Source organism: Bidens hawaiensis, unplaced genomic scaffold, assembly GCF_021521415.1.
Source record: "Bidens hawaiensis isolate Kalapana, Puna unplaced genomic scaffold, B.hawaiensis_p1.1 tig00019079_1, whole genome shotgun sequence".
NCBI classification, from domain to species: domain Eukaryota; kingdom Viridiplantae; phylum Streptophyta; class Magnoliopsida; order Asterales; family Asteraceae; genus Bidens; species Bidens hawaiensis.
The window spans coordinates 110,679-133,454 of NW_027492896.1; positions in this window are offsets into that span (position 1 = coordinate 110,679).

The window sequence follows — 22,776 nt, forward strand, 5'->3', positions numbered from 1 at the left end:
CATCCACGCAAGGGAGTACGAGTGTTACGAGGTTCAAAATATTAGGGAACATGCATGTAATTTATCAAATTTAGAGACCAAATGTGAAATTCATACAAACTACAGGGAGCATCCATGTAATTAACTCAAACATAATGAATTGCAACAGTAGACTTTAGGTCTTTACAAGTTTAGTCCTTTGTTTTGTTTAAAAGTATGTTTTAGCCTCTGATGTTATGGGTGATGCTTCTGTTAAATAGGGTCGATGTCCTTTTGTTTTGGCAGATGTGGTATTATGTTACTTTTGGTAACTTTGACTTAAATAAGTCAGAATTATGGATGATTGGTTGGGTTAAAATTATTATTTAGATTCATCAGCGGAATTCGTTTATAGCACCATTGATCTCATATATGTTAATGTGAACTTGCATTGGTATTTTATAGGTAAAAGGAGAAGACAAAATGCAGAGAACTAAAGAAGAATAAGGATAATTAATTAAAGATGCAGTGAACATACTTGATTATATATGTCCTTCAAAGAACCACTAGTTTCATTAATATTAATATGTTAATTAGTTCTCAACCCATATAGATTAACACTTACTGTGATAATAACGATCCATAATACAACCCCATTTAGAAAACGTACACTAGACGTGAAGGAGAGTGTGAAACCGAGTTACTTGTCAGATTTAAAACATTGAGTGGGAGAGCTTGAGAAGCAAGAATATTAGAAAAGATACAATCATATATGAAAAAGAATATACCCAATAATATATATGCGGGAGGCAAAACTATAAATCTACCTTGAGGCTTTATTTAAATATTAATATGTTAATTAGTTCTCAACCCCGTATAGATTAAATCTTATGTTTCACAATTAAAATTAATAAAAAATGTTAAAATTTATTTACAGTTTCTCTCTCCTGAAAACATATATAAAACTTACTAAAAAATAGCAAAACATTTTTTTTATGTTTTCGATGTTTTGTATTAAATGTAACAACATATATTACATGTAACAAAAAAAACAATGTTACATAGGGTTTTCTCAACTCAAGAGGGTTTTCAAATTAACTATACTTCTCCTATATATATATAGGGGAGGGTTATAGTAAAAAGAAATAGTTTTCTAGGAAGACTAAGAATAAATCATAGCCATTGGATCATGCTAATCAATGGTTGAGATTTAAAATACCAAAAACCGACATAGTTTTCTAGAATTACTCTTTCACTATTATAACTGACATAGTTTTCTAGAATTATTCTTTTACCATAGGTTTTAATGCCAAATGTCAAAAATCTATTGGTTCTTACCATTCATAGGAAACTCTTTATTCTTATTTGAATCATTTTCTATATATATATAGGGTTAGGTTAAATTAAAAACCCACTTGAGTTGTGAAAACTTTAGAAACTCATTCTCAACCACATATTTTTAATTAAACATTAAATCTTGTGATCCACAATTAAAATTAATAAAAAATGTAAAAGTTTATTTATATTTTCTCTCTCCTGAAAACATATATAAAAATTACTAAAACTGTAAAAAAAATAGCAAAACATTTTTTTATGTTTTCGATGTTTTGTATTAAATGTAACAACATATATTACATGTAACAAAAAAAAAACGATGTTACATAGGGTTTTCATGGGTTTTCACAACTCAAATGGGTTTTCATTCTATACTTTGCCTATATATATATATATATATATATATATATATATATATATATGGGAGGAATCTTTTAAGAACCATGTTGAGTTGTAACAACTTAAGAACTTCATTCTAGGTCACACATTTAATTAAATGGATTGGAATACGTGGTTGAGATTAAATATGGCAAAAAAAGTCAAAATAGGAGAGAGAATAAAGATGTAAGTGGTTACATTAACTTTTACGTCCGTTACACATGTGTAAAAAGTCGACCCGGTGCGTAAAAAATTATGTAATTTTTTTACGTGTATGTAACCTACATATATTACGCATGTGTAAAAAATATTCGGAAAAAAAAAATCGTTACACTGAGTTCTTTTGAATTCTTAAAACTCAAAGGGGTTCTCATTTGAAATCTCCCCTATATATATATATATATATATAATACTAGATTTTATCCCCCGTATTACGGGTGTTGTTTTACATCATCCATTTTTTATATTTATTTATATATATGTTTGGATTTTAATTTTATTTATTGTAAAAAAGTTAATAATTAATATAGTTGAGTTTTGATGATAAAATGGCTTCACAAATAAATGATATTTTATAATCCGGTTTAAAAGCTATCTGGGTTTGGTGATACCCATTACCCTTTTATTTTCTTTATTATAAAATTATTTCTTAATTATAAATAATATCTTTTTTTAAATAACATAGGATATTAATTTTTAGTATATCCCTATTTTATAGGATTTTCATATCAAATATTTGATGAGATTAATTTTTAATATAATGAGATGTTATAACTCGTTTAAGAGCTATTTGAGTTTGGTGAGACCTTCACCCGTGAATTGGGGTCAAATACGTGAGAAGCCTTCATTTACAAATAAAGTAATCTGATGGCTTGAGAGAATGGTTGTTTTACATTTTTCGTTTTTTAATATTTATTTTTTGGATTTTAATTTTCTTTATTTTAATTTTATGTATTATAATTTATAAAACTCTTAAAATCAAGTGTATTAATTTGCATTTGTCTTATGTATTATATATAGTATAGATAAGAACTTGTGTACAATCGACGCCACAGAGATAGCCAACTCTATTATCGAAAAAATCAGGAAAGTTGGCGACGATTTGGCACCAGATAACCGGAGGTGTAGAAAGAGCAGTTGTGAGAAGTGGAAGAACCATCAAAAACGACGATTGTTCGTGGAGGTTTCCACATAAAGACCCCTTGGTTCTGGCAAACGGATCACAATTACAGGTACTTGGGAGCATACCGATGGAATGAACGAAATACGAACAGTTCACATAACATGGTCATAGATCTTAGGTTGTAACTTGATCATGAGCGAATTTGTTGATGTTGCACCCATCAAGTATGAAAAGTGCCAAACATTGAGAACTACCCGGGAGGAGTTAGGAACAGGAACAAGGAGAAGCGAGAACTACTTAAATGGAGGAATCGATTGTATTTCGTCCTTTGTTCCCTAGTTGCTGAGGCAAAATAAAAAATCCCAAACACCCCCTCAGTCTCTTGTCTAACGGTGTTATGTTTGTGTTTTAGGGTTTTGTTGGTGTGAAGATTTAAATGTTGAAAATGTCACCTAACAATATTTTAAGTTCTTTGAATTCATTTGCGCGTTTTATTTATAATAATAATTATTATTATTATTATAATAATAATTGGATATAAATAATTTCAACTATGGTCTATTGGTAAAATAATAATTTTAACTAACGGGTTGTCTACTTACGGTCTCTTATTTTAGTATATTTGTTCCCAATGAGCCGTGACTAACGGAAACTTAAAGTTGTTAGTCTCCGGTAGCATGAAAAACGTTTTTGCTGGAAAACTCAACCTAGACACCATCACCAATTAAACACCATCGCTGACCACCACCACCACCTGAACACTACCACCATCACCACCACCGTTGCTGGAAACAATCTGTGTGTCAGGGATTGTTTGATTCTCAACCGATTAGACCAACATATAGTCGTTCATCTCCGTCGTTAGAGCATTAGTTTGCTGTCTAAGTGGTTGGGTGCTTACCAGATTTGTCTCAAACTGTCGCCCGCCACCATCTCAGAGTTGGTGACACTCTTTCTCTATCGTTGCTAAATCCGACGGTGGTTCTAAGGTTTCGACAACCTCAATAACTGGATTTTACTAGCAGAAGGCTCCTAAAGGTCAGATCTAAAGATTGAAAGAGGTTTGAGACGAAAATGTTGAGTTTTCTGACCATAAAAAGAATTTATAGCCAAAAATGTTTTTCCGGCGACCAGAGACTAACAAAGTTAAACTTATATTAGTCACCGCTCGCTGGAAACAAATATGTTAAAAGATGAGACCTTAGCAACTAATTCGTTAGTTGAGACTATTATTTGTCAGTAGTATATCGTCTAGACTATTTAAACCTAGTTTTCCCAATAATAATAATAAAATAAGATATTGTACGGAGAAAGATTGGCCATTGAAATAAAAAGTTAAAAAGCATAAAAAGACCATAAATCTTATGAAAACTTTCTTCTTTCATGCAACAACTGAATATTCTTCTACTTTTAAGATGATTGGCCTAGAAATTAATCAAACAAGCCAAAATTGTTCGGAAAAATTCCTAAATGATTCATTTATTGAAGGAAATTCCAAATATGTTCATCCTAATTCAAGTTCTTTAGGTTTGTTCTCAAGCTATCTCGTCGTTGACAACCTGCTAGATTATCGAGACGACGATTTAATCATCTAACCGAAACGCGTCGTGGCCTACCCGTTTTAACTGCTAATGCGTCGTGGCCTACCCGTTTTAACTGCTAATGCGTCGTGGCCTACCCGTTTTAACTGCTAATGCGTCGTGACCTACCCGTTTTAACTACTAGCGCGTCGTGGCCTACCTGTTTTAACTACTAAAGCGTCGTGACGTACCTGTTTTAACTACTAACGCGTCGTGACCTACCTGTTTTAACTACTAACACTTCATGGCCTACATGTTAGTCAAAACAGGTAGGCTACGACGTGCTAGTAGTCAAAACAAGCAGGCCACAGCGTTAGAAGTTAAAATGGGTAGGCCACGATGCATTAGTAGTTAAAACGGATAGGCCACCATGCGTTAGTAGTTAAAATGGGTAGGCCACGACACGTTAGTGTTAAAACGGGTAGGCCACAACGCGTTAGTTAGTAGTTAAAACGGGTAGGCCATGACGCGTTAGTAGTTAAAACAGGTAGGCCACGACGCGTTAGTAGTTAAAACAGGTAGGCCATGACACGTTACAAAAGTAACTTTCGAAGATTGAAAGAGAGGCACTGTTCGATACTAGTCTTGGCACTTTCCCTTGGATAATTAATTCGCCGTCTCGATAATCTAGCAGGCCGTCGATGACAAGATAGCTTAGGAACAAACCTGGAAACTTCAATTAGAAAGGACATATTTGGTATGCTCTTCAATAAATGAGTTATTTTAGGAATTTGCCTAAATTATTTTAACTTATAATAATTTTGTTTCATAGAGTATCTAATCTATCACATGCTAAGAATATTATTTCGTCGACCTTTCCAGCCATTAATTTTGAAAGTGTGTTGCAGTTGTGACTTGTGAGGATGCATTTTTGTTCATGATGTAGTGAAGAAACAGTATAAGGTTATAATGATAAATTTTAGACATAATGGCAAAACCAGTCTTTTATGTTTGTAAATTTTTTCAGTAGTTGTTTTATCAAACTAAATGGTAAAAAACATATTTTATGTTTTAAATCCATATCACGTTACGTCCCTTGTCACTAGCCCTGTTAGTTTTTCTCGTTAAATCTGGTCATGTGCAAGCCACATGAGGGTAGAAAACATACTCTCTCTCTCTCTCTCTCTCTCTCTCATGTGTCTTGCACATGACCAGATTTAACAAGAAAATTTAACGGGGGTTAGTACCAAAGGACGTAACGTGATAGGCGTTTGAAACATAAAGTATGTTTTCTACCATTTAATTTGCAAGGTAGAACTATTGAAAAACATACAAATATAAAGAACTAGTTTTTAGTATTCTGTTTAAATTTAAAGTAATTTAGGTAACTAGTATCATAAAAACCAACCCATTTTCCCATTTTTCACGAAAAATGTTGTTCAGTTCAATTTTAATATATTAAAGTCTTAAAGTAAGTAAAACAAATCACAAAATCTTTCTGATAGACACTATATTTGGAATTGATAAGAGTCTATTGTTGGAAACCAAATCATCACGTAAATAATTCATATTATGTTGTATCTTTCATTATTATAGGAGATTGGCATATTGTAGCTATATATTGATTTGAATAAATGAGAACAAGACATCGATTATATTCTATCATGGTATCAACCCTAAAAGATCCTTAATTCTAGCTACCTTTTTCTTCTGCTCCCCTCTTCCTCACCGATTTCTCATATTTTCTCACCGGTTACTCCCTAACCCAAACACCGTGATCAATGGATTCAAAACTTCATCCCGCTGTCACCGTGTCAAACATCAAAACCTACATCCCTATTACGCTAGAGATGGAAACAAGCCAATACTCCTCATGAAGTGAACTCTTCAAGATCCACTGCCACGCTTTCCTCGTTTCCGACCACCTAGCCCCTCGTCCCACCTCCACAGACACAAGCACAGAAACATCCAAAACCGGTGACACTGCTTTTACAGCTGCGAACACTTGGGACATATTAGATGCCATTGTTTTGCAATGGATCTATGGCACAATCTCCGGTGACCTCCTCCACACAATATTGAAACCGAATAAAACCGCATACGCTGCTTGGATCTCTCTCCAAAACATATTCCAAGATAACAAGGCCACCCGCACTGTTCTACTCAATCAGAAATTTTCCAATACACGCCTTGAAAATTTCAAGGATATGTCAGCCTACTACCAAGAATTGAAGGTTTTTGATGATCAACTTGCTAATGTCGATGCCCCCGTTGACAACGACAAACTGGTTATTCAGTTAATAAGCGGCCTCAGTGACCAATATGAAACATCTGCTACTCTTCTCTCCAACACACCTCTTCCTGATTTTTATGAGGTTCGATCCAAACTTATTTTTGAAGAAGGTCGCAAGGCAGCCCGAGCCTTACGTGCAGCACAAGATGCTGGTCACGCCCTCCACACCAACACCAGCAAGTCATCATGTCAGTCCTTCTCGAACCCGTACCCGTATTCTGATCGTGGTCGGGGTCGCGGGCGATCTCGCAGGCGATCTCGCGGGCGTGGTCATGGCAGAAACACTTGGGGTCATGGAGGTCGGAGTGGCTCTCCGGTCACACAGCCGCTTCACCAAGGGATGTCCAACCTTAGCAATCAACATTGGACAACTCCTTGGGCCTCTCAACATCAGCAGCAAAATTCATAATGGGCCAGCCCATCACAACAGTCTTCGCAGTGGGCTCAAAACCAAAACATGCCCCAATGGACAACCCCACCCCACCCCTATCCCACACAACCCAATACCACCAGAACCGGAAATGGAATTCTTGGAGCACGTCCCGCTCAGGCATATCAAACTGCTTATGCCCCGACTGACATCGAGCATGCACTTTACACGATGTCTCTTAATCCACCGGATAGCTGGGTCATGGAAACCGGGGCAACATCTCATATGACCAACCACCCAGGTAATTTTAAATCGTTTTTAAATAATAGCAATCAAAATATAATCATTGGTGATGGTCAAACCATCCCGGTAATTGGATATGGCAACCAAAACCTTCCCTCACCCTTCCCGCCACTACAACTAAACCATGTCCTTTACGCCCTCAAATTAATCAAAAATCTTATTTTGGTCCGTCGGCTAGTTACCGACAATTGGATTTCTATCGAATTTGACCCATTTGTATCCTTCGATGCAACAGCAACGGTGATTTGTATCCCTTACTGCCATCAAGTGGATTCAAGCATCCTACGCCGACTACTTTTACAGCCATCTCTTCCCAACTTTGGCATCAAAGACTCGGTCACCAGGGACAAAATTTATTACGTACTTTAAAAAATTCTCATGTTATTGATTTTAAGACTTTGAATAAACATGTTTGTCAGTCGTGTGTGTTTGGAAAAAGTACTCGGTTGCCTTTTAATATGTCTAGTACTTGCATGTCATTACCTTTTGATATAATTCATAGCGATCTTTGGACCTCACCCATCGTGAGTTCCAGAGGGCACCGATATTACATCTTATATTTAGATGAATTTACCAATTTTTTATGGGCATACCCACTTGTGAGAAAATCTCAAGCCTACTCTGTTTTTTGTACCCTCACAAGACAGGTCGAAACCCAATTTGAACGCAAAATAAAAACATTCCAATATGATAATAGTAAAGAATACATAAACTCCTCATTTCAACAAATTTTTAATCAAAATGGTATGCTTTTCCGTTTATCGTGCCCACACACGTCTTCCTAAAACGGCAAAGTGGAACGAAAAATCCGCTCAATCAATAACATAATTCGCACCCTTCTCGCTAATGCGTCCCTCCCAAATCACTTTTGGCACCATGCCCTAGACATGGCCACTTACCTTTTAAATATTTTGCCAAGTTCAACCCATAACCTTAAAACCCCCCACCCACCTTCTCTATAATCGTACACCCGCCTACGATCACCTACGCGTATTCGGGTGCCTTTATTATCCTCTAATACCATCCACCACCATACACAAATTAGCCCTCCGATCCACCCCGTGTGTATTCCTAGGATATCCCTCCACCCATCAGGGGTATAAATGTCTCGACATCCGATCCAAACAAATCATAATATCCAGTCATGTTACTTTTGACGAGTCCGTCTTTCCATTCGCGACTCCTATCGCCCAAACCCCCACTACCTATGAATTCTTAAACACGCTCCCATCACAACTTTGGGACTATGTTCAATCCACCACACCCACTGCCACTACAATTCCCACCACCCCCAACAGCCCCCACCTCATCTCCAACAAGCACCAACCCACCTCCTAATACATCACCTTCTCAAGTCCAACCAAATGATCCTCAAGCCTAAAACCCACCATCGGCCCAATCTCCACAATCACCCCAGCCCAGTTATAACTCACATTTTCCTACTGCTCCTGTCTCCTACTCTCTGCCACAAAATTTCTCCCCGCCCTCAACACCACCTGTTATCACTTCAACACAACCGACTCGGACAGTATGAACCCGAGCCATTGATGGCATTATCAAACCTAAACGCCACTTTAATCTTCACTCATCAACCATTGTACCTATACCCAAAAACCCGGCCTTTGCTTTATCTATACCGGAATGGAACCAAGCCATGACCAATGAATATAATGCTCTTATTAAAAACGATACTTGGGAATTGGTTCCTAGACCGCCACACATGAATGTAATACGAAGCATGTGGCTTTTTAAACATAAGTTTAATTCTGATGCTACATTGGAACGATACAAGGCACGTTTGGTAGGTGACGGGCGCTCACAACAAGTTGGGATCGATTGCGGGAAAACATTTAGTCCGGTCGTGAAACCGGCCACAATTCGGACGGTTCTATCCATTGCTCTCTCCAAGTCTTGGTCCATAAATCAACTAGACGTCACCAATGCATTTTGATATGGGAAATTAAATGAGACTGTGTACATGTACCAATCACGTTTGCTTACTTAAAAGGTCTCTCTACGATCTCAAACAAGCACCGCGGGCGTGGTACCAAAGATTTACGGATTTTGTTATTCGGTTGGGATTTATACAAAGTCGGTGCGACAATTCCCTATTCATACTTCACCATGGTAATGACACCGTATATCTACTTCTATACGTAGATGATGTTATACTTACTACATCCTCCGACTGTCTTCGCAAAAATCTCATGTCTCATCTTGGCAATGAATTTGATATGAAGGACCTTGGTTCCTTGCGATTCTTTCTTGGAATCGCTGTCACACGAGAGAACAACAACATGTTTTTGTCACAACACACCTATGCCAATGACATCATAAAAAGGGCTGGAATGAACACATGTAAACCCGCAGACACTACAGCCAAGTTAAGTACTCAGTCGGGTACCGATTTTGACGACCCAATACTCTATCGAAGCCTAGCAGGTGCCTTACAATACTTAACATTCACACGACCGGACATAAGTTACGCGGTCCAACAGATTTGTACCCACATGCATGCACCTAAGATAGAAAATTGGAATGCACTTAAACGCATCATCCGATACATAAAAGGTACGGCCTCTTACGGCCTCACTCTTGGAGGCACACCTAACCCGTCACTCATCGCCTACACAGATGCCGATTGGGCGGGATGCCCAGACACCCGCCGATCCACGAGCGGCTATTGTGTTTATTATGGTTCGAATCTTATCTCGTGGTCGTCCACATGACAAGCTACCATTTCCCTATCCAGTGCCGAGGCCGAGTACCGCGGGGTTGTGAAGAAACACTAATCGACCCCGGGCAGATTACGGATAATATGGGGGTTAAATAGATGTTTCCCACGAGGGTTAGTTCCGGCAAAGATGGTTGTTCTGATGATGACCTGCAAAACAGACACCGTGAGCTCGTCACTGAGAAGGGGGGTACCTCCTTGTGACCACCCTCCGGCGTGAGAATCAGACTAGATTGCTCTTGAATATAAGTGTATATTAAGAGAAATAGCTAGAGAGAAGATGATGATACCGTTCCAAGGTGTTGGAGTATTTATAGCCGAAGGTAGGTTTCCAAGCAGGTACAGCCGTCTGAATAGTATTCCTGTTCTACCAACTGTGGGCTACGCACGTGCCATTCTGGTGGTTGGTGGGTAGGCAGCGGCTGATAGTGACCAGGCCGGCTGTGTACTATTCCTTTTCCACCAACTGCCGGCTATGGACGTGCCCCGACAGGGGTTGGTGAGTAGGCAGCGGCTGATAGTGACTTTAAGTACTAGAGCGTGCTGCCCGTCGTACTGTTGTCAGTGAGCTGTCGCAGCTTTGGTCAGTTCTTTTGTCCATACCTTAGCAGGTACAGTACAAAAGATCCTCCAGTATCGTACGGACTGGCTCATTTGGCGGGAGAATTCCCGGCTTTGGGCGGGAGTATTCCCGGCTTGCTCATTCCCTCTTCAGGTGGCATTACTGAATTATTTAAGAGTTAGTGCCTTGTGCGTGTAGCCTTGCTGCGCGGGTAGCCTTCCCTGATGGCTAGTATCCGTAGCTGCGGGAACAGGCGGAGTACGTCACCATTGGGAGGCTTTTCCTGCGGGAACAGCTTGCGTACTGCGCGTAAGGACGTCGCGTCTCTGAGCATGGTTGGTCCTGCGGATCCAGTTGGTCTTTGCGCAGACGTCCCTCAGGAGTTTTACGAGTTCAACTGCGCAGACGTCTCTTCGAGGTGAGTCTTGCGGGTCCAACTGCGCAGACGTCCCTGTTTAAGGTGAGTCTTGCGGGTCCAACCGCGCAGACGTCCCTGTTCAAGGTGAGTCTTGCGGGTCCAACTGGGCTCTGCTGGGACCTACCTCTTCAAGTCCCCCCAGTCCAATGTTCTTCTCATGAATTGTTAATGAGGTGAACTTTTGGATTTAAGCAATGGGTTTTGAAAAGGGTTTAGTTTTAAGGTTTTCCATGGGGATTCTTCCCGCGGAAGTCCTAATGTCACGTGCAGAAATTCCCGACTTTTCTGCTCGATCTTTGGGTATGATGCGGGTAGGTCTGTAACCTCCTCGCAAGTCAGGAGCGTTGAGTTCCACTTGTGTAGATTCTCCATGAGGTTTTGGTAGTTTTGAACATAGTGATTAATTATGTTAAACCACCAATTCCATCTTGGAGCTTCAAACAATCTAGTTCTCAACGTTCCCACTATGCGGGGATGTTATTTCCGTTTCCGCAAGCATGGCCCAGAAGATCCTTCTTGGTTTCAATTCCCTGCGGAGTGCTAAGTATGTGAAGGGTTTTGCCTTGACACTGTACCCGCACTCGTCTTATAGTTACTTTACTTCCAAGGTATTCCTGGCGTCAATTCCCTGCAGGTGCTAAGTATGTGAAGGGTTTTGCCTTGACACTGTACCCGCACCCGTCTTATAGTTACTTGGTTGCCGAGGTATTATTGGCTTCAATTCCCTGCAGGTGCTAAGTCTGTGAAGGGTTTTGCCTTGACACTGTACCCGCACCTGTCTTATAGTTACTTGGTTGCCAAGGTAAGGGGTATAGTCCCGCTTACTTTTGAATCTTTGTGACTTGCGTTATGAACGTTACATGACTTACGCATGCATATTTTAGTTTATTTTAGCAATTTTCCGAGTGTTTTGAATAAGTTAACCGTTCGACGCGCGGTTGTCAATAGGTTAGTGTTCAGTTTCCTCTATCATGATTGTGCGGGTAGGACCATCACTTTCATTTAGTGGGATGACCAATCTTCACCTATAACTGACCTGCGTGGAGGTTTGTCGTTTTTTGTGTTTATGCGGGTTTTGCCGCCGTCCACACGCAACGACTTCTTTCCATATTTATGCGGTTAATACCGGCATACCGTCCGGAACGTTTATAAATGTAAAGCGATCAACACAATGTGAAAGGAGAATCATTTCCATTAGAAGTGGCCCCAGGCCGTTTCTTTATAAGTCTGGAATTGATCTACATGTAACATTTGCGTAATTGAGCTCCATTCCATGTTCTTGGGATGGGGGTGCCATCGAGCCTTTCGAGCCGGTATGCGCCCTTTCCCAAAACTTCTTTGATAATGTATGGCCCTTCCCAGACGGGGGCCAGCTTTCCTGGGCGTTCTTGGTTCGAAGCCTCGTTGCTACGCAGTATGTAGTCTCCGACATTGAAGTTGCAGAGTTTTACCCGCGTGTTGTAGTACTTTTGCATTTGTCGTTTGTAGTTCTCTTCACGCACTGCGGCTAAGTCTCTGCGTTCTTCGGTTAGCATAAGGTCTAACCGTCTTTCCGCATCATTGTCCTCTGGATGAATCAAGACCCTTGGTGAGGGTAGACCAATTTCGACCGGGACCATGGCTTCAGTGCCATAAGTGAGGCTGAACGGGGTTTCTCCCGTACTTGCCTTTTTCATCGTTCTGTGTGCCCAAAAGACGTGTGGAAGTTCGTCCACCCAGCCGGATCTGTGTTCCAATAGTCTTTTTTTATGCCGTCGACGATGCTCCTATTTGCTCTTTCTACCTCACCATTACCCTGTGGGTGCGCCACTGAGGTAAAGGTGTGGGTGATTTGAAGTTCTTTCAGCCACTGTTGTAGCTTCTTGTCGGCAAAGTTGGTGCCGTTATCGCTCACCAAACTCTGTGGAAGCCCGAAACGACAAATAATAAATTCCCAAATAAATTTTTTGATATGTTTTGCGGTTGTTTGGGCTAAGGGTTTTGCTTCTATCCACTTAGTGAAATAGTCGATGGCAACCATTAGAAACTGGACGTTCCCTGCTGCTGTGGGAAATGGGCCTGTCACATCGATGGCCCACTTCTGAAATGGCCATGAAGAGGTGACTGGAACAAGTTCATTCTTCGGGGCGATGCGTGTTGGGTGCGTAGAGTTGGCAAGACCTACACATTCTGATGTATGCCAGTGCATCCGTATGCATCCCCGGCCAAAAGTATCCCGCGTTGTTTAGCTTAGCTACAACTGCGCGTGGACCTGCGTGTATCCCACAGATGCCTTCGTGTACTTCCCTTAGGAGGTAGTCGGCATCTTGGTCGTCGACGCATCTGAGGAGTGGACCAAGAAAGTTACGTCTGTAAAGGATGTCATCGATGAGTTGATAGTTCAGTGCTTTACAGCGTAGTTTTCTTGCCTGTTTTTTCGACTCTGGTAGTATACCCGCCGCAAGGTAATTTATTATTGGTGTCATCCACGTTTCCGTGCCGGTTTGGATGACACAGACTTCCTTGTGTGGGACTGATGGTGCTCCAAGGAGTTCAATGCGGATGTCCTTTCCCAAGTGGGTGAAAGCCAATGACGCAAGCTTGCTTAACGCATCCGTAGATTTGTTTTCGCTACGCTTGACGTGTATGACTTTACAATCGTTAAAATCGCGCATTTTGCTTGAGCGAGGTACAGGGCCATTGTGTCGTTCACGGCCGTGTACGTCCCGTTTATCTGATTGGCTACCAACATGGAATCCACGTGGGCTTCCAAGTTCTTTACTCCCATCTTACGCGCAATCCTCAGCCCGGCCAAGAATGCTTCATACTCCGCTTCGTTATTTGTACTTGGAAAATCCAGTCGAATAGCGTAAGTGTATTCTTGGCCCGCTGGGTTGGTTAGTTTTAACCCTGCGCCTGAGCCCTCGTTGCTGGCTGCTCCATCAGTGTAGAGTCGCCAGACATCATCGATGTCCTGTGCTGGAGAGGGTTGAGCCTCGTCCTGGCACTCTTTCTCCCGCGAGGCGGGGACTTCTGCAATAAAGTCGGCCAAGACCTGGCCTTTTATGGCTGGCCTCGGCTTATACTTTATCGCGTATTCTCCCAATTCTATTGCCCATTTGGCTAGGCGTCCCGACAGTTCGGGTTTGTCTAAAACGTTTGCAAGTTTGAAGTTGGTGAGAATGGTGATTGGGTGACCTTGGAAATATCGTCTTAGCCTGCGTGAAGCCTGTACAAGTGCTAAGACTAATTTTTCCAGGGTAGAGTACCGGGTTTCGACGTCTGTTAGGAGACGGTTAACATAGTAGATTGGCATCTGGATGCCTTTTCGCTCGACTAGCAGGACGGCCCCAGTTGCTCTATCTGTGGCGGAGAGGTATAGGATTAATTCCTCTCCCGCTTCTGGTGCTGTGAGCGTTGGGAGTTCGATCAAACGTGACCGAATTTCCTGAAAAGCTGCTTCCGCTTCTGGTGTCCAGCGGAAGTGCGTTTTCTTTAAACAGTTTCTCAGCGTTGACACGAATGGGAACGACCTATCCGCATGGTTTGCCAAAAAGCGGTTAAGTGCGACTAGGCGTCCATTCAGTGTCTGAGCTTGCTTGATGGTAGTAGGTGATTCCATTTTGATAATGGCTTCGACCTTTTCAGGGTTCGCTCTGAAGCCATCTTTAGTAACAATGACTCCTAAGAACTTCCCTTCTTCCATCCCAAAGGAACACTTGCTCGGGCTGAGCTTCATGTTTATCTTTCTGAGTGTGTTGAATGTTTCTTCGATGTCTTTCAACATCGTTTCTGGGTCAAGGCTTTTGATGACCAGGTCATCCATGTAGACTTCCAAGTTTCTCCCAATTTGGGCATGAAACTCTTTGTCCATCAGGCGTTGGTATGTGGACCTGGCATTCTTAAGTTCGAATGGCATCATTTGATAACAAAATGTGCCATCGGGCGTCCGAAATGCGGTTTTGTCCTGATCGTCAACGGCCATGTGGATTTGATGGTACCCTTTATACGCATCAAGGAAGCATTTAAGGCGAAACGGTGCTAGCGAATCTACCTTAAGATCAATTTCGGGTAACGGGTAACAATCTTTGGGGCATGCTTTGTTCAAGTCTTTGAAATCTATGCACATGCGCCATTGTTTGTTAGACTTCGGTACCATGACGGGATTTGCAACCCATGTTTGATATCTGCTGACGCGTACGATGCCCGCGTCAAGGAGTTCCTTGACTTGGGTTCTACACGCGTTAGCTTGTTCCGCCCCCATTACTCTGCGTTTTTGTATGACCGGCGTAAAAGCCGGGTCACACTTGAGCTTATGCTCTGCCTTACTTCGAGGTACCCCAGTCATGTCAGCTGGTTTCCATGCGAAGATGTCAGCGTTTTTCTGTAGTAAGCGTTTGAGTAAGGTGCGCGTAGGATCAGTGACTGTTGGGCCAATGGTAACCGCCTGGTCGGGGTATTTGCCATTGAGGGCCCATTCTTCTGGTTCAGTGATGGTCGGTTTAGCCATCTTTGGTTTGGGTGTTGATGAGACAGATGCGATGCATACCTGGGGAATACCGGTGACCATCGCTACGCCCTCAGCTGTTGGCCATCCCATCATTCCGTGGACTGAAGATACCACGGCATTGAATCTTGCCATCCCGTCTCTCCCGAAGAGAATGCCGTATGTGTGGTGTGGCTTCCTCATTACGACAAAGTCCACGTCTTCTGTGCGGGAGTGTTTCCCGTCTGTGAGAATGACGGGGAAGGATAGGATACCCAGGGGGGTGTTTGTGCTGCCGTCAAACCCTTCCATCGAGGCGTAGACCGTTTCCAGGCGTTCTTTGTCTTCGTCGTCTAGCTTGTCGAAGAACTGCCTGTACATAACTGTTGACGAGGCGCCGTTGTCAACAAGAGTGCGGGAAGTGATGTAGTGCCCCAGCTGGCTTTTGATGACGATAGGGCCTTCTTTGCTGGGTCCTCCTGGCACTCGCGGGAAGCGCACCTCAGCTTCCTTCCATGCGCATGGTTCTGTCGTCCGTCTTTTTCTTCCTCTGATGTTACTATTAACCATGTGAATGCTGATGTCAACGGGCTTTCGTCCGTTGCTTTTGTATCGGTTGTCATTCTTCATTCCATTCTTGATTGATGCCACAAGGTGCGTAAGTTTTCCATCCTTGACGAATGATTCAACAATGTCCCTCAAGGATGTACACTTCTCAGTGGTGTGACCCTTTGTCCCGTGGAAGTCACAGTATTTGCTCTGATCCGCGTCAGGTCGATGCCGGACCGTTGGAGCTTTTGGCCATGGGAGTTTCTCAGTGGAAAATATCTCCGTGACGCTTTTGGTGAGCGGCGTCCACCGGGGGTGTCGGCTTGATGGGTGCGTGTTATCCCTTCCGCCTACTAAAGAGCGAGAGCTGGATGAGGTGTTAAAGTTTACCCTTGACTGCCAAATGCCTAGCTTCCTTTTGTTTTGTCGGGCGGTCCGGACGTTGTTTTCTCTAGTCCTCTGCGTGTAGAGGTTTGTGCTCCGGGGCGGATCCCCACCCAGTTGCCTCTCTGTTTCGGCAAAGCGCTTGGCCGCCGTCATGATGGCATCCCACGTGGATGGCATGCCGTCTTTACCCGTCAACGTGCGGATAAGCTCTGGGTATTCGGCGCCCTGGATGAAAGCGGCGCGAACAAGATCTTCGCTTATAATGCCCAGACTCAGCTTTTTCGAGTTGAAGCGAGTGATGAAGTCTAGTAAAGATTCATCCTCCTCTCTAACACAGTTGAGGATCGTCCACTGCTCTTCAGTATATTTCCGCTGTTGACTGAAGTGTTGGCTGAACTTGTGTTGGAAGTCCGCCCATTCGTAGATGTGGTGGACCGGTAGACGGTCAAACCACGCTCTAGCCGCTCCAACCAGCGTCATCTGGAACATATAACACCACGTGGGTTCCGTCCAGTTGCTGACGGTTGCCCCCGCTATGAATCTGTTCAGGTGATCGTCTGGGTCGGATATACCGTCATAAGTGCCGATGTTGGGCATCTGCTTGGCACTCTTCGGGGCGATTGCTTCCGCAATGTCCCTTGCAAATTTGGACGTTCCTGCATTTGCAGCAGTTGGTCTAAAGGTTTTAGAGAAGTCGCGTGGGTTTCCCCCCGCGTTCCTTTGTTTGACGGTTTTTCCAAAATTCCTTGTTGGTTGGAAGTCCGTTTCGTTACGCTTCCCTTTCGCCCTATGGCGAGGGTTTGCGTCACTGTCGGATTCCTCCCGATCATCGTCCGAGGACTCGCACTCATTGCTCATGTTGAGCTGTTGTCGAGTGCTTCCGAATTCGTCAGCTTGTTGGATGGAACGTAAGCGTTCGTCCAACTCAGCTTGGAATTCTTTCTGACGTGCTTCCGCCCACGCTTTAACTTGATCAAGTGTTTGGCGGGGGAACCTCGTCTGTCGTCTTTCCGCCTGGGTATCGATAAATCCCAGGGGATGATTGTTTACTGCACTTGCCCCGGCTTGGGTAACCGGGGTAGTGTTCGTAAAATTTACTGCACTTGCCTTGAGTAACCGGGGTAGTGTTCGTAAAATTTGTGTATTCGCCGGTGTTCCTCCCAATAGCTGGGGTTGTGATTACCGGGGTTTCTTGGTCACTCGCTGGCCTTAGGACCGGAGTAACGTTAACCATCTTTCCAGAAGTTTTGAAAAAACTGAAAAAGAATAAGTTCTAGCTTTTATGCACGGATGGCGCCAATGAAGAAACACTAATCGACCCCGGGCAGATTACGGATAATCTGGGGGTTAAATAGATGTTCCCACGAGGGTTAGTTCCGGCAAAGATGGTTGTTCTGATGATGACCTGCAAAACAGACACCGTGAGCTCGTCACTGAGAAGGGGGGGTACCACCTTGTGACCACCCTCCGGCGTGAGAATCAGACTAGATTGCTCTTGAATATAAGTGTATATTAAGAGAAATAGCTAGAGAGAAGATGATGATACCGTTCCAAGGTGTTGGAGTATTTATAGCCGAAGGTAGGTTTCCAAGCAGGTACAGCCGTCTGAATAGTATTCCTGTTCTACCAACTGTGGGCTACGCACGTGCCATGCTGGTGGTTGGTGGGTAGGCAGCGGCTGATAGTGACCAGGCCGGCTGTGTACTATTCCTTTTCCACCAACTGCCGGCTATGGACGTGCCCCGACAGGGGTTGGTGAGTAGGCAGCGGCTGATAGTGACTTTAAGTACTAGAGCGTGCTGCCCGTCGTACTGTTGTCAGTGAGCTGTCGCAGCTTTGGTCAGTTCTTTTGTCCATACCTTAGCAGGTACAGTACAAAAGATCCTCCAGTATCGTACGGACTGGCTCATTTGGGCGGGAGAATTCCCGGCTTTGGGCGGGAGTATTCCCGGCTTGCTCATTCCCTCTTCAGGTGACATTACTGAATTATTTGAGAGTTAGTGCCTTGTGCGTGTAGCCTTGCGCGCGGGTAGCCTTCCCTGATGGCTAGTATCCGTAGCTGCGGGAACAGGCGGAGTACGTCACCATTGGGAGGCTTTTCCTGCGGGAACAGCTTGCGTACTGCGCGTATGGACGTCGCGTCTCTGAGCATGGTTGGTCCTGCGGATCCAGTTGGTCTTTGCGCAAACGTCCCTCAGTAGTCTTGGAAGTTCAACTGCGCAGACGTCTCTTCGAGGTGAGTCTTGCGGGTCCAACGGCGCAGACGTCCCTGTTTAAGGTGAGTCTTGCGGGTCCAACCGCGCAGACGTCCCTGTTCAAGGTGAGTCTTGCGGGTCCAACTGGGCTCTGCTGGGACCTACCTCTTCAGGTTGCTAACGCCGTGGCAGAAATATGTTGGCTACGGAATCTCCTTCTTGAGCTCCGGCGTCCTCTCTCCCGTGCTACCATCGTCTACTGCGATAACGTTAGTGCCATTTACCTATCTGGCAACCCTGTTCAACACCAGCGCACCAAACATATCGAACTCGATATTCACTTCGTTCGTGAACAAGTCCAACGTGGTCGCGTTCGAGTCCTACATGTGCCTTCTCGTTACCAAATTGCTGACATTTTTACTAAGGGTCTACCTCGAGTTTTGTTTAATGACTTCCGCTCCAGTCTCAGCTTTTTCACCTCCCGCTTCGACTGCGGGGGTATGATAGACACTATATTTGGAATTGATAGTCTACTGTTGGAAACCAAATCATCACGTAAATAATTCATATTCTGTTGTATCTTTCATTATTATAGGAGATTGGCATATTGTAGCTATATGTTGATTTGAATGAATGAGAACAAGACATCGATTATATTCTATCACTTTCAACCTAATTTTGTTATGCTATCTACATGTCTAAAAGCATGCAAACACTTATTATTTAAAACAATGATGTGTTGCCCCTTGAATTTGTCAAAATAAGATTATATAAACTTTTTTTCTAAAACATAAGGTTGAACGTAGTGAACGATAAATTGGGAGAGTTTTCGGCGATAAGGAGCTACAACACCGCCCCTTCCCCTCCGGCGATATTCGGGTGATAGGGGGAATATAGATTTGTCGTCGGTTGGGATTAAAAAAATACTATTTTATTCAACAGGGGGGGCGATTTTTGACTTGAACACCACTACACCCTAAAATGAAAATAACCCATCTGCTGATGTGGTACCACGTGTCGAGTCCTACATGTGCCTTCTCGTTACCAAATAGCTGACATTTTTACTAAGGGTCTACCTCGAGTTTTGTTTAATGACTTCCGCTCCAGTCTCAGCTTACGTTCACCTCCCGCTTCGACTGCGGGGGTATGATAGACACTATATTTGGAATTGATAGTCTACTGTTGGAAACCAAATCATCACGTAAATAATTCATATTCTGTTGTATCTTTCATTATTATAGGAGATTGGCATATTGTAGCTATATGTTGATTTGAATGAATGAATGAGAACAAGACATCGATTATATTCTATCACTTTCAACCTAATTTTGTTATGCTATCTACATGTCTAAAAGCATGTAAACACTTATTATTTAAAACAATGATGTGTTGCCCCTTGAATTTGTCAAAATAAGATTATATAAACTTTTTTTCTAAAACATAAGGTTGAACGTAGTGAACGATAAATTGGGAGAGTTTTCGGCGATAAGGAGCTACAACACCGCCCCTTCCCCTCCGGCGATATTCGGGTGATAGGGGAATATAGATTTGTCGTCGGTTGGGATTAAAAAAAATACTATTTTATTCAACAGGGGGGCGATTTTTGACTTGAACACCACTACACCCTAAAATGAAAATAACCCATCTGCTGATGTGGTGCCACGTGTCGAAATCCCCCCCCCCCCCATTTTGTAGCAAAGATGTGTGCCTCACAATAAAATAATTGTAGGTTATAGTTTCACTTTAGATATTGGGTGAAATAGAGAGAATAAAAAAATAGTTGTTTAAAAAAACATCTTATGATTTTCAAGATTTTCTTCACAAATACATGCGATTTACACTTACATAAGTGTAGAGACTTCAGTATAATAAAATTGGATTAACGGACACTTTCATGTTTTTGTAATTGCTTGGGCATTGTTGAGAGAATTTTCCATAATATTGAAAATGTATTTTTTTTTATAATGTTAATTAACCCTAATAATAAAACATTAATTTATTACAACTTGACACATGGTATACATAAACTAATGATTTTAGAAAAACTAAAGTAAGTCTTAAATTTTTATATAAATAATATCATAAAATTATTACTATTATTATTATTATTGTTATTATTATTATTATTTCAATGGGAGTTTATTTGGATGAAATCGAATATTTTTGCTTTTTAGTTCTATTTTTTGCTTTAAATGGGAATGTATGTTAAATATAAAATAAAATAAAATAAAATAAAATAGAGAACATATTGATCCTAATTCTCCATTTAACAATTATGTCAAAAGTTTGATCCTCTATATATGCCTTCCAGAACAAAAGATACCTTTTTAAATTATTTTGAGAACAAAATTTCTATCAATCTTTCCCTTTTATTTCAAAGAAATTCCACCTACAAAGCAACTAAAAAACTAAAAAAAAAAAAAAAAAAAACCAAGAAATAAACTATTTCTTTACGCATTTCGTTAAGAAAGTCCATATGGTGTCTATAGCTGTCTCTGTGTCTAAATCCGTAGACATATAATACTATTTACCGGAAACGGCTTTATGAACATGAGATTTTGAACAGCTATCAAAATATCGATTGTAGATCCAAGAATCGTATTTATATGATAGAAATTTTGTTTGTTAATTACATTGTGGTCGTTTGATTCAATAACAAAATTTTGTGGATTTTGAGTTTCTAATGGGCCTTTAAGAAAGAGCCCAACTAGCATGAATGTGAATGCCTGTGGCTCAAGTTTGATTAAGCATGTCAACTTTTACCATAAAAGCCATTTCTCTTTTCCATTTTTTATTTTAATTTGTATATTTAAAATATAGTTTATATACTAATAATCTGATCAATCATGTTAATAATGAAATCCACAATGAGATTATAATGCGAAAAGTGCTATAGCATGAATGTTTGAAATAATAACATACTATCTCATACTTTCTGTAGTATATTAAACAAACACGAGTGCAACTAAAGCATATATGATCATAAACAATAAATTTACGGATCTTGAGTATTTAATAAATAACATGACCGGTTAAAACCATCCCGTGAGAATGACGATGTGAAACGTATTATAGAACTTAAAAGATAATTGGCATAAAAATTTTGTTGTAAGAGAATTTTAATTATTTACCAAGGTAGGGTGCAAACACATTATTCCACATTTATGTATTTTTATTTATTTATTTACTTGGTAATAATAGTGAATTTTATTTTCAATTGATTGTGTTCAAGTTACTTGCATTGTTTGGCTACACCCGCGCCAATCCTTTGGCTTTGGCAATCGGCTAAGGGTTTTGGGGTTTTGGGTATGTGAACTCGATGATGGAGACCAGCTAAGAATGCGGGGGGTAGATGATCGGGCACTTATGTGTGCATTCAGGTAATTTTTGACACCGTTGTCAATGAATTGGGTTTAATTGGCGACCAATGAGGTGGATATCTCAATACTTCGGGTATAATGAGAAACACACCTAATATTTGTTAAGTGAGTATTAAACTGCGAGTAGCTTATGGTCTTATGTTCTTACACGAATTGTTTTGTTGAAGACATGCTCCAAACATTATTTATAATTGATTGAAAAGCTAAAAGCATATGTCATAATTTATTTAATACAAAATTTACCTTAAATTAGGGGTGTTCTTCGGTTCGTTTTTCGGGTTTCGGGTTTTTCAGGTCGGGTTCTTCGGGTTTCAAAGTTTTAAATCTTGACCCGAAACCCAACCTAAATCTCTCACGGGGTTTTCAGGTTCGGGGTTTTTCGGGCTGGGTTACCCGAGTTTCGAGTATCCTAGAATTTTTTTTTAATATAATGCTAAAATTAAAACAACATACTATTCTTTGCTTACAATGCAAATAATCAAATAACAAACCAACATAACTTGATAAAATAATTCAAAAGAAGAGTAAAACTAACTCGAACCATAATCGTATTCAATCGGGCGTGATTTGGTTGTTCGATTTCAGTTGCTATTAGTAGTAACATAAAACATTATTTAATAATAAACAGTCGATCCATAATAGTTAGAATGACAATAGTCGATTACAGCCATATTCTAATAACTTTAGTGGCTACGACTTATCCTATTATACCTAAAATTATATTTAATTTTAAAACAAACAATTTGAATCTACGGGGACTTAACCAGTTCAAAAAATTTTCAGGGACTTGTTGTGCCTCCGTCTTA